Below are 10,843 nucleotides of genomic sequence, written 5' to 3'. Positions count from 1 at the left end.
ATGGCCTGTTGAAAGTACCTTGTTGATGCTTTTACACTTTTAAATGTCCTTTTAATGTTTGTTGGTTGAAGGGTGAGTAGAATAATGTAATAATAATGAATGAATAATAATGAATACAACATCATCAATCACAGACATTTGCATTAAGGCTGGATTAAATTTCTCAGAGCACTGTGAAGTTTGCACAAATAACAGCATGTAATTTGCTCTAGAATTTTTATAGGGGTTGTCTGAGAAAAAAAACAGACATGGCAGATTAGGATGATATTCTGCACTCATTTGAAATTGACATAGTATTCTATGACATAAAAGTCATCTCAATTTAAACGATCTCGTGGATGTGGCTGTTGTGGTTTATGATCATAGGAGCATCAGCTGCCTCAGTAAATGTGGTGTGAAATTGACATAGTCCTTTTATGTTTAACTGTTCTAAATGCCCTTTGCCCGCCATGCACAGTTGCCCTGAAGCCACCGGGGTGGCGGTGCCACCAGGCATTGGCCCGTCATCGCTGCTCGCAGCTTTATTTTTTATTGCTTTTTTTACTATCAAAATTATTTGTATTAATTATCCTAAATTAAGTCTCATTTGAAGGCTCACACCCTCAGTATTCATTTTAAAATTAGACATTATATTATAATGAAAACAGCACTTAAATTCCATTTAGCAGGTGTTGTCAAGTTTCATATTACAAAACTTTCTTTTAAGTTGTGACTCTTTTCTCTGCGGTTCATTGAAATCCCCATTCATTCAGCCTCTCTCTATTGCTAGCTGCATGCTGCATTTTTACTAGCTGGAATCTGTAATCTAATCTGATGTCTGTTTACCACTGTCTTCTGCATACAGTTTTTCCACTGTATCATCCTTATGTATTTTAGCTTCTTTACACAACTCATGTAAATTTTGATTGTAAATTATGTATGTATGATTACTGGATCTGTTCTGTACCCCATGTCCATCACTCCTTGAAAAAAAATGGAGCAGAAGTATAATGTAGACACGTAGATTTTCAATTCACTGAATACACTGGGGTTACTGAGAAAAATCAAAAAGTTTCATGCTTTTGTCATTGACTCAGCATTTGATAACCTACAAATGTCATGGAGGTTAGGCAGAAGTACAGTAGTGTGAGCCACAGAAATCATGCATCTATGTGTTGGTATCATTTACTTACTATACTTTATTTCACTGGCTCAGAGAATTGTAAGGAAAAATGGGGCTTTAATAAACATATAGCAAAACTGAAATACTGTTGTTTCTGCAATTAAATGCATAAATTAATTAGTGAAAAAAATTCCAATCTACATCATCTGAAGGTTTACATGGGAAACCCTGGTCAGGAAGTGCTTGATGATGAAACTTACTAATGGACAAAAATAAAAACTATTAAAGTCTAATGAAAATGAAAATATTAAAAAGGCATTTAAAAGTGAAGTGATGAAGTGAGGAGAGAGCCACAGAAGAGACTATGAGGAGAAATTACAGAGGTAATCCATTTTAATGGATTCAATTTAACATTTACATTTACATTTAGTCATTTAGCAGACGCTTTTATCCAAAGCGACTTACAAATGAGAGTAGTAGAATCAGTCAAATCAACATTAGAACAACAGTATGTAAGTGCTGAGTGAAGTCACAGTTATGTCAGTAAAGTGCTCATAGAGAATTTTTTTTTTTTTTTTTTTTTTAAATAAATACACAGATAGAAGATAGAAGAATATTAGTCAAGGTAAGTGCTACTACTACTGGGTCAAGTGCTGCCGAAAAAGATACGTCTTTAGCCTTTTTTTGAAAATGGCTAGAGACTCAGCTGCACGGATAGAGCGTGGTAGGTCATTCCACCAGCCAGGAACAGTCCCGGAGAAGGTCCGGGAAAGTGATTTTGTGCCCCTATGTGATGGCACCACAAGGCGCCGTTCACTTGCAGAACGCAAGTTTCTGGAAGGCGCGTAAGTCTGAAGTAGTGAGTTAAGGTATAACGGTGCAGAGCCAGCGGTCGTTCTGTAGGCAAACATCAGAGCCTTGAATTGGATGCGAGCAGCTACTGGCAGCCAATGCAAACTGATGAAGAAACATTTAAAATGTATCATTTTAAATTTAGATTTTATCTGATTAATTAAAAAAAAAGTAAATAAATTATAATAATCATAACACCAAAAAAGGAGGACACTTTGTAGTATGTTTCTGGCAATAAATAAATTCATTTAAAAAAAGAAAAGAAAAATAATCCCAAACCTATAAGCATTTACAGAAAAATTTACAGAACCAATACACGTAAAGGCAATAAAAATAGTTGTTATTATTAAAACAAGAATTACGATGCTTGAAATGGCCAGTTTCTGCTGTCAATAAAAATAATTCATATTATCCCAACTCAAAAGCATGATACATTAACTTTCATTTACAATTTAGTGAGTTGAGCGCAATGAAGTCAAATGTTGCAACTCTTTTTAAATAAATAAACTGAACAAGCAGCAAAAGTATTTGGAGTGTTTTAAGTGTCTTGTTGTGACAATAATTTTATACAATTGTGCTTGCCTGCAGGTCAGCGTTGTTTATTTTAATATAAGTAAAACTGCAAATTTTGAAAGAAAATCATTATTTTATTAAATAAAATGATTGCATCTAGAAAGTTTGACAAAAACTCTAGATCTCAAATTCTGTAATTCTGAGAACAAAATATCCATGACATACCTGCAAAACAAAGCAAACAAAACTAAATAAAATTTTAATTTACCCAACTGCAGAAGATCATTGTTTACATCCTGATCACAAGAGCACACATTAAATATTTGAACACATGATGAGAAGTTTCTGCACAAGCAAGTTCTGTTTACAAGGAACAAGAAATTAATAAACTGATGAAATGTGAAACTTGAATTCACTTCATACAAAAGCATCTGTGAAATGTGCAAATGTAATAATTAATCTTTTCCCACTTCTTTTATTTTAATATGAGAAGACATAACTACCACTGAATCAATTTAATCAACCAACCACAATATGAGTGAACGCATTCTGCACCAATACTTCATCAAGTCTTCCTCTGTTGAAACAGGATTTCTAAATAGATATGAATTTATAAGTAAATATGATTTGTATGCATGACAAGTTATCAATGAAACACTTTACAGAGTATGGCAAATATTTTTCCCACCATAAAAACTAAGTGCTGTGTGCTGTCTCATTAAATTGAAATAAACTCAAATAAAAGAAAATCTATAATATTTCCAGAAGAGAACAGCAGTAAAAGAAAGTGCATGTCTTTGTTTATCTGAAATGATCTGATACCTGATTACATTCCAAAAACTGCATGTCAAGTTAAGTCACTTTTATTTGTATAGGGGTTTTTACAATACACACTGTTTCAAAGCACCTTCACAGAGATGAACAGGAAAAATAGCAGAATCAATTATGGCAACTCAACTATGGAGATAGTTCAGATACTGCTGTAAAGCTAAAAGATAGTAGTGTCATTATTTAGCTCAAGTGAGTTCAGTGTTGGTTCCGTTAATAACACTGTGAAGTTCATCAAATTTTGAAGCAAGGTCAGTTCAGCTATAAGAAGTTCTACAAAAGGAAGCAATGTCATTATTCAGCATTAGTCAGGTCAGTGTTGGTTCAGTTTCAATAACAATGTGAGTGACGCAAGATGTGATTCAGTTGTAGAGCAGCTCTACAGTAGACAATAGCTCAGCTTAATTCAATTAAATTCAAGTGTTTGTTCTCATCTGATGGTGTCAGTGTGAGTAGCAATTTCCCTGTCTGACAGCCAAAATCACAGCGTTTGTTGGTGACTCGTTCTTACTGCGGAAACATGACAATTGCGATGCTAAGATCGAGACTCCAGTACCTTGAAAAAGGTGGAGTCCCCTTCCGCTATTCACTGGTCTGCTCCCTCTGTACAGCAGAGGACCGCTTCAGTTAATACACAGGATGATATGACGGTTATAGCTGGAGTTCTCCCACTGGGTCAGTCCCCACGGGCCTCCCACTCCTCACATACATTGCGGGTTGTGATGCTCCCCGATGAGTCTGCGGGTCCTTTCACGAGGGACCCAGTGTCTCTTTTGTAGTTCCTGCGGAGGACCAGATGTTGATTGCTGCATCGGAGGGTGGCCTTGAATCTTCTGGGGATTAAGACTAAGAGTGGTGCAGGTTGAGTCCAACCCAGAGTTGATGACCATACTTTCCCAGGCCACTGCGAGAGTTGGGCTTGAGTGGAACCATCCATCCGATCCTGAATGCTTGTGACTGGACGATTGGTTTCTCGGTGTGGGGTGTGTTGCACAACATCCTCCTGCCCTTTTACTGCCTGAAGCTGCTTACTTGCTTCCTCCACTCTCACTACTCTCAATGGTGTTTATGTGTAGATTCCTCAGGTAGAGCGTGCAATTGCAGTGCATTACTGCTCACAAAGTGCCGCAACTGGCAATTTTGATCACGGCTTGTCTTGAAAAATGTTGTAGGAGAAGTCACTGCAGGACTGTGTGCCAAATCTTCTGACGCTGCCAGAATTTCGTTGGAGGTAAAATTTGATCGCAACGGTCATAAATCAGCTGTCTGTGAACATGTCAAACTAGCGATCAAAGACTACAGATTTTAGCCTAGGATTATAGGACTCTTTTAGGATTCTCAAATCTCAAATTCTCAAATCATGGCCAAAATCGCATAGTGTGTACCCGCCTTTACAGTGCTGATGGACAGGCTGCCTCCACCCTGCATGCTATGGCCCTCCTGAAAGTCCATCAGGCTCACCATGCAGGCCTTTTGCCAGGCGATGTCCACCTTGGTGGTCCAACAATGTCATCTCTGGCTGAAACTGGTTGAGATAAAGGAAGCAGGCAAAGTTTGCTTTCTCGACGCCCCATCTCACAGGCAGCATCTCAAAGGGTTAGTTCACCCAAAAATGAAAATTGCGTCATCAAATACTCACACTCATGTTGTCCCAAACCTGTTAGACCTTCGTTTGTCTTTGAAACACAAATTAAGATTTTTTTGTTGATGAAATCCAAGGGTATCTGATCCACACATAGGCAGCAATGATATTGCACCTTCTGAGGTCCAGAAAAGTATTAAAAACATCGTTAAAACAGACAACGTGACGCGGATCTAAATGGGTCTTCCTTGCGCTGGAGGGATAACTGTAAAAATATTTATATTTGTCAAGTAGCTGTGCGTTTAAACAGTACACTTTCAGACAAATCTTCCTGGACTAGCTTCATCCAGAGCTCCATCCAGGGGTAACAAATGCTTACTTCCTAATTCTCCCAGCTCTTTCAACCAGACAGCAAGATTTAAAATGCATTAGAAATAAAAAGAAATAAAAAGAGGATGCATAAAAGATTTATATAAGATGCATTCAAAATGAAATAAAAACAAGAAAAATAATTAAAAGAAATAATAGATGATACACTAGACTGGGTAAACCCAGCCTGATCTGCCGGCGATTTGATTTTGCCCGGCAACTCAGTCTGGAAACCCGTACATTCATTTCTACTGCTTCTCTTACACTTTTGCGGGAACCAATCACAGACTGGCTTATCCACCTTGCTCGCTAAATCGCTCGATGCCATTGCTGCTTCTGCAAACCACTGATCAATGCTACAAACCAATAAAAAACTAAACCTGTTTGCAGTTTTCACGTCGCTCTGCAAAGTACGTCACCCGGATCCCGTTGATCTGATTGGTTGATGGACTGTCCAATTGCGTGAATAATACTCGTTGATCACGCCTCTTGTGCATTAGAAAATACATACAGACACTCCAGACCAATGTTCAATTTTAAACTGAGCTTGGTCTGGTGATAGCCAGACAAATGATACACATAAAAGTGCAATCAGTTTGGACATAGCACAGTGCTCAATCAGTTAATACATAGCTAAACAGATATTTTTTGAGTCTGGATTTGAATGTGACTACTGTTGGAGCCCATCTGATCTCTTCTGGAAGCTGGTTCCAGCTGGCTGGCATGACAGCTAAAAGCAGACTCTCCTTGCTTTAAATGAACCCTTGGTATTTCTAAGTGACTTGATCCTGATGATCTTAGTGATCTGTTAGGTTTGTATTCTATTAGCATGTCCATTCAGACTTATGGTCATCTATACTCACATAATTTCCTTTCCCTTCTAAGTATGACCTGAACCATTTAAGGACCATCATAGAAAGCCAGACCCAGTTTTCCTGTCTGTCAAGAAGTATGTTGTGATCGATAGTGTCAAACGCAGCACTAAGATCAAGTAGAACAAGAATTGATTTTTTACCAGTATCGGTATTTAGGCGAATATCATTTATTATTTTTATCTTTATCGTTCTCTGTGCTGTGATGTGGTCAGAAACCAGATTGACAGTTGTCGAAGTATCCATTAGAGCTTCAGATATTTTGGTTTGAATGTGGATTTTTCACACACACAGTGAGACGTAGACTCTCTGTCCAACCCCCAACCCCCCCCCACCTCCCTCCTCCTCACACCTCACGACAGTCTCTGTGTGTGTGTGTGTGTGTGTGTGTGTGTGTGTGTGTGTGTGTGTGTGTGTGTGTGTGTGTGTGTGTGTGTGTGTGTGTGTGTGTGTGTGTGTGAGAGAGAGTTTTACACACTTGATCATTTATTTAACCCTTTTATTGCAGACTCAATGTGCTTCAGAGTTTATTCCCAACCCTTGATCAAACACATCTGAAGCAGCTAATCAGGCCAGTTCATTTGTAGGCCACTGACAAACATAGCATTGCATTATTAATTTGATAATTAGGTTAATTCAAATATAACACACTGCAAAAGAGAACTTCACACTCATTTGAAACTGAACTATAACACTATATCACTATTGGTACAGGACTAGTTTTCAGAATGTTCGAGTTACAATTATTATTTTTACAATTAAAAGTATTTTTAAAATAAATTATTTATTGATAAAATTCAAATTATTAAAATAAAATCTTGAAGTAAATTTCACAAGATTATAAAAGTGTCTGTTTAAAATAAACTTGCATAAGTGAGTAGAAAAATCTAGACATGTACCTTACTATTACCTGAGACTGACATTAGAATTGTCTTTACAGGTTCTGTGATTTGGCTTTATTTATAATTTTTTTCATTTTATTTTTTATCTTATACCACACATATTAAAATTAAATGAAAGCATGCTTTTGGTGCATAAGATTGGTGCACAAACAACAGCTCAGGGAGGTCAAAAAACATGAAGAGAAGTGTGAGGATTATTGACCTTATTCCTGACTAACCTACTGCGTTTCGAATTATGGGTTCCACTTCCGGTTTGGGGAACTTCCATTCAAAAAGACTGAAACTGGTAGTTTCAAATCATAAGGTTGCCCTACAAATAAAGCTTATCTGTAAGCTTGACTGAATGAGCTGTCAATTTTTCTTTCATGTTTTATTTTCAGACATCATGAGAATTACGTAATGCTTGGTATTGTAACATAACATGTTATAACAAGAATATCTATGGCAAGAGCTCTTTTCAGCAGCTGCTTTCTATCCTCCCGATTATTTTATTTTGTCTCTTTGCATACTGCTGTAATAGTATGAAAAAGGACAACATATGCTGCACATTTGTGGTCTGTTCTCTCTATATAATTTACAATATATCCCATTAATAATTCACTGGAATGCACAAAGAATCTCTCGTTTTTCTCCTCAAAGCCTCATGTCTCTTTCCAGGTTTGTTTCACAGGTAAATACAATTTATTAAAATGGAAATCACTTTGAATTAGTATCACGCAATGCTAAAGTTCATGAACATTTTTATTAAATTATCACACTTTTTCATGGCCTGTTGAAAGTACCTTGTTGATGCTTTTACACTTTTAAATGTCCTTTTAATGTTTGTTGGTTGAAGGGTGAGTAGAATAATGTAATAATAATGAATGAATAATAATGAATACAACATCATCAATCACAGACATTTGCATTAAGGCTGGATTAAATTTCTCAGAGCACTGTGAAGTTTGCACAAATAACAGCATGTAATTTGCTCTAGAATTTTTATAGGGGTTGTCTGAGAAAAAAAACAGACATGGCAGATTAGGATGATATTCTGCACTCATTTGAAATTGACATAGTATTCTATGACATAAAAGTCATCTCAATTTAAACGATCTCGTGGATGTGGCTGTTGTGGTTTATGATCATAGGAGCATCAGCTGCCTCAGTAAATGTGGTGTGAAATTGACATAGTCCTTTTATGTTTAACTGTTCTAAATGCCCTTTGCCCGCCATGCACAGTTGCCCTGAAGCCACCGGGGTGGCGGTGCCACCAGGCATTGGCCCGTCATCGCTGCTCGCAGCTTTATTTTTTATTGCTTTTTTTACTATCAAAATTATTTGTATTAATTATCCTAAATTAAGTCTCATTTGAAGGCTCACACCCTCAGTATTCATTTTAAAATTAGACATTATATTATAATGAAAACAGCACTTAAATTCCATTTAGCAGGTGTTGTCAAGTTTCATATTACAAAACTTTCTTTTAAGTTGTGACTCTTTTCTCTGCGGTTCATTGAAATCCCCATTCATTCAGCCTCTCTCTATTGCTAGCTGCATGCTGCATTTTTACTAGCTGGAATCTGTAATCTAATCTGATGTCTGTTTACCACTGTCTTCTGCATACAGTTTTTCCACTGTATCATCCTTATGTATTTTAGCTTCTTTACACAACTCATGTAAATTTTGATTGTAAATTATGTATGTATGATTACTGGATCTGTTCTGTACCCCATGTCCATCACTCCTTGAAAAAAATGGAGCAGAAGTATAATGTAGACACGTAGATTTTCAATTCACTGAATACACTGGGGTTACTGAGAAAAATCAAAAAGTTTCATGCTTTTGTCATTGACTCAGCATTTGATAACCTACAAATGTCATGGAGGTTAGGCAGAAGTACAGTAGTGTGAGCCACAGAAATCATGCATCTATGTGTTGGTATCATTTACTTACTATACTTTATTTCACTGGCTCAGAGAATTGTAAGGAAAAATGGGGCTTTAATAAACATATAGCAAAACTGAAATACTGTTGTTTCTGCAATTAAATGCATAAATTAATTAGTGAAAAAAATTCCAATCTACATCATCTGAAGGTTTACATGGGAAACCCTGGTCAGGAAGTGCTTGATGATGAAACTTACTAATGGACAAAAATAAAAACTATTAAAGTCTAATGAAAATGAAAATATTAAAAAGGCATTTAAAAGTGAAGTGATGAAGTGAGGAGAGAGCCACAGAAGAGACTATGAGGAGAAATTACAGAGGTAATCCATTTTAATGGATTCAATTTAACATTTACATTTACATTTAGTCATTTAGCAGACGCTTTTATCCAAAGCGACTTACAAATGAGAGTAGTAGAATCAGTCAAATCAACATTAGAACAACAGTATGTAAGTGCTGAGTGAAGTCACAGTTATGTCAGTAAAGTGCTCATAGAGAATTTTTTTTTTTTTTTTTTTTTTAAATAAATACACAGATAGAAGATAGAAGAATATTAGTCAAGGTAAGTGCTACTACTACTGGGTCAAGTGCTGCCGAAAAAGATACGTCTTTAGCCTTTTTTTGAAAATGGCTAGAGACTCAGCTGCACGGATAGAGCGTGGTAGGTCATTCCACCAGCCAGGAACAGTCCCGGAGAAGGTCCGGGAAAGTGATTTTGTGCCCCTATGTGATGGCACCACAAGGCGCCGTTCACTTGCAGAACGCAAGTTTCTGGAAGGCGCGTAAGTCTGAAGTAGTGAGTTAAGGTATAACGGTGCAGAGCCAGCGGTCGTTCTGTAGGCAAACATCAGAGCCTTGAATTGGATGCGAGCAGCTACTGGCAGCCAATGCAAACTGATGAAGAAACATTTAAAATGTATCATTTTAAATTTAGATTTTATCTGATTAATTAAAAAAAAAAGTAAATAAATTATAATAATCATAACACCAAAAAAGGAGGACACTTTGTAGTATGTTTCTGGCAATAAATAAATTCATTTAAAAAAAGAAAAGAAAAATAATCCCAAACCTATAAGCATTTACAGAAAAATTTACAGAACCAATACACGTAAAGGCAATAAAAATAGTTGTTATTATTAAAACAAGAATTACGATGCTTGAAATGGCCAGTTTCTGCTGTCAATAAAAATAATTCATATTATCCCAACTCAAAAGCATGATACATTAACTTTCATTTACAATTTAGTGAGTTGAGCGCAATGAAGTCAAATGTTGCAACTCTTTTTAAATAAATAAACTGAACAAGCAGCAAAAGTATTTGGAGTGTTTTAAGTGTCTTGTTGTGACAATAATTTTATACAATTGTGCTTGCCTGCAGGTCAGCGTTGTTTATTTTAATATAAGTAAAACTGCAAATTTTGAAAGAAAATCATTATTTTATTAAATAAAATGATTGCATCTAGAAAGTTTGACAAAAACTCTAGATCTCAAATTCTGTAATTCTGAGAACAAAATATCCATGACATACCTGCAAAACAAAGCAAACAAAACTAAATAAAATTTTAATTTACCCAACTGCAGAAGATCATTGTTTACATCCTGATCACAAGAGCACACATTAAATATTTGAACACATGATGAGAAGTTTCTGCACAAGCAAGTTCTGTTTACAAGGAACAAGAAATTAATAAACTGATGAAATGTGAAACTTGAATTCACTTCATACAAAAGCATCTGTGAAATGTGCAAATGTAATAATTAATCTTTTCCCACTTCTTTTATTTTAATATGAGAAGACATAACTACCACTGAATCAATTTAATCAACCAACCACAATATGAGTGAACGCATTCTGCACCAATACTTCATCAAGTCTTCCTCTGTTGAAACAGGAT

The sequence above is a fragment of the Chanodichthys erythropterus genome, chromosome 24 (genome assembly GCF_024489055.1).
Source record: "Chanodichthys erythropterus isolate Z2021 chromosome 24, ASM2448905v1, whole genome shotgun sequence".
In the NCBI taxonomy this organism is placed as follows: domain Eukaryota; kingdom Metazoa; phylum Chordata; class Actinopteri; order Cypriniformes; family Xenocyprididae; genus Chanodichthys; species Chanodichthys erythropterus.
This window is presented reverse-complemented; position numbering follows the sequence as displayed.